Source organism: Acanthisitta chloris, unplaced genomic scaffold, assembly GCF_000695815.1.
Source record: "Acanthisitta chloris isolate BGI_N310 unplaced genomic scaffold, ASM69581v1 scaffold6299, whole genome shotgun sequence".
Classification (NCBI taxonomy): Eukaryota; Metazoa; Chordata; class Aves; order Passeriformes; family Acanthisittidae; genus Acanthisitta; species Acanthisitta chloris.
Window position 1 is genome coordinate 30,285 of NW_008691880.1, and position 2,708 is coordinate 32,992.

Below are 2,708 nucleotides of genomic sequence, written 5' to 3' on the forward strand. Positions count from 1 at the left end.
GTGCAGCACAATTTTTGTTAATTCTGTGTTTAATCATAGTAAAGATCCTTGGGAAGGAGAGAGCCCAGTAACTGAGTTACCGGACTGTGGTCTTTCACTGTACCTTCAGTTTGTATATTCTCATAAATCTGCCCACTTGGCTGGGCATTTTGATTTCTTCTCACCTCTAATTAGTTTCTCGAAAAACAACTGGCTTGTAGGTACGAGTATTCTGATGCACATTTGTGAATCAGCATTACTCATCTGGTGCACTGGGTGTTGTTATATGTGTACCTATATTGGGGGACTGACTCAAAGATTACGGTAAGATTAGAGGCAGATGACTGAAGGTGCTCCCTGCATGTCTGCTCAAAGCCAACAGCTCTGCATATTGCTGCCTGAGTCATGCACAAAACAGATTGTGGGCTGCTGCTATTTGTGGTCCAGTGTATCAAAGTAAACCAGTATCAATGACAGGATCATGTTCATTTTCAAAAGCAAATATTGAAATACTAGCCAAGGTGCTATCAGCTTTATAGAAAAGGAAGTTTTCAGAGAAATTGCACTGAAATGTTCAAAGGTGAATTAAATGCTTTACTAATGGTGGCCTATAACCAAAAAATGTATAGTAAGTTTTACTAGCATTCTGACTCTGAAGAGGATTCAGAACAAAACCAAGTTCTGCTACATTTTTTTTGCAAATTACTTTTATCCTCAGAGGATTAAAAAAAACTATTGCTACTTAAAAACATTCAACAATATCCCAAACCACTTAATTCTTTGTAAACAGCTATGAAAATCTTGGATTTTGATGCTGTATTCGGAGGGATTTAATGGGTCTCCTCTGCTTTTTCAGTCTGTACGTGAAACCAAAAATGACAAGAATCTGGACCTGCTCCAGCACCTCAATATCCCTCCTGAACTGAGGGGCCCAGAACTGTACACAGGATTCAAGGTGTGGCCTCACCAGCACCAAGTACAGGGGCAGAATCACCTCCCTGGTCCTGCTGACCACACTGTTCCTGATCCAGGCCAGGATGCCATTGGCCTTCTTGGCCACCTGAGCACACTGCTGGCTCATGTTCAGCTTTCTGTCTATCCAAACTCCCAGGTCCCTTTCTGCCTGGCTGCTCTCCAGCCACTCTGTCCCCAGACTGGAGCGCTGCATGGGATTGGTATGGCTAAAGTGCAGGACCAGCACTTGGCCTTGTTAAACCTCATCCCAATGGAATCAGCCCATCTCTCCAGCCTATCCAGGCCCCTCTGCAGAGCCTTCCTGACTTCCAGCAGATCGACACTCCCCCCCAGCTTTGTGTCATCTGCAAACTTGCTGATGGTGCACTCAATCCTCTCATCCAAATATTCACAAAGATATTTTTTTACTTTGAGTTCTCCAAGGATTTAAATCAAGAAACTGTATTGTGTGGATTATAAAAATAAACTATTTGGTTGATGAAATCCCGAAAACTGCAGGGCATGATCATTGTATGTTGTCTGACAGTATCCTAATAGAGTTCCTTGAGAATATTTTAAAAATAGGAGCATTTTTACGCTAACTGCATGTAAAAAACTAGTAACAATGAGATGTCTCTCTGTGGTGTTGTACTGGAAACGGTGTTGTGTGTGTGGTTTTAACATAAATCCTACTGCTTAGTGGTTCTATTGGTAAGTACTTCTAACACTATCCAGTTCTGGCATTCTTAGGTTTCTACCCCAAAAACTGCTGGAATTTTACTTCTGTGAGCTTATGTACCAGAACAACCTCACAGATCATGTCTTCCTGATTGCCTCCAACGTGGAGGTAGTGCAAATTTACATGCCTAGTAAAAAATAATGCTTTTATTATCAGCTGATGACCAGGTTCATCTTGTTTAATGTTTATGTTCAATGTTTAATAATAATGTTCAATAATTAGCTCTGACATAAATGGAAGTAAAAAGGAAGCAACGTGACAATGAATACATATGACATAACAGGACATGATTCGTAAAGGGAAATTAGGGGGTCAGGAAGGTATTAGAGCCCTCGTGGTTTTTCTTGTGACTCTGTGCCTGCCTACTAAGTAGCACCTTTTCATACCATTGTGATTATTCAGAAAAAAACTGCAGTGTTATATATCACTGGTTAAAAGATGATACTTTAGGTCTTTTATTTAATAACCAATTTTAATCTTTTGTAAGCCTTTTTTTTTTGGAAACTTTTTCCCCTAGAAAAACAAACTTATTACTCTTTATGTGGTAACTATTCACTTAGAACTAAAATGGCTTAAGGAGATACATTACCAAGGAAGATATGGAACTCTTTGTTAGGAACTGCAGTGATAGGACAAGGGGTAATGGATTCAAATTGAAGGAGGGGAAAATTAGGTTAGATATTAGGAAAAAGATTTTTACTGTGAGATTGGTGAGATACTGGCACAGGTTGCCCAGGGAGGTAGTGGCTGCCCCAACCCTGGTGGTGTTCAAGGCCAGGCTGAGGCCTGGAGCAATCTAGTCTAGTGGGGAGGTGTCCCGGCCCCATGGCAGGGGGTTGGGACTAGATGATCTGTAAGGCCCATTCCAACCCCTAAAATTCTGTGATTCTATGATTTATGTCTTCAGGTTCACATTCGTGTCATTTCACATTTTAAGTAGCGAATTATCTTACTGTTTTCACTCACAAACGGAAAATCCCCACCCGCACAGCGCCCACCCGTGATGTTGGAGGGCAACAAGGTCTCCCCTGAGCCT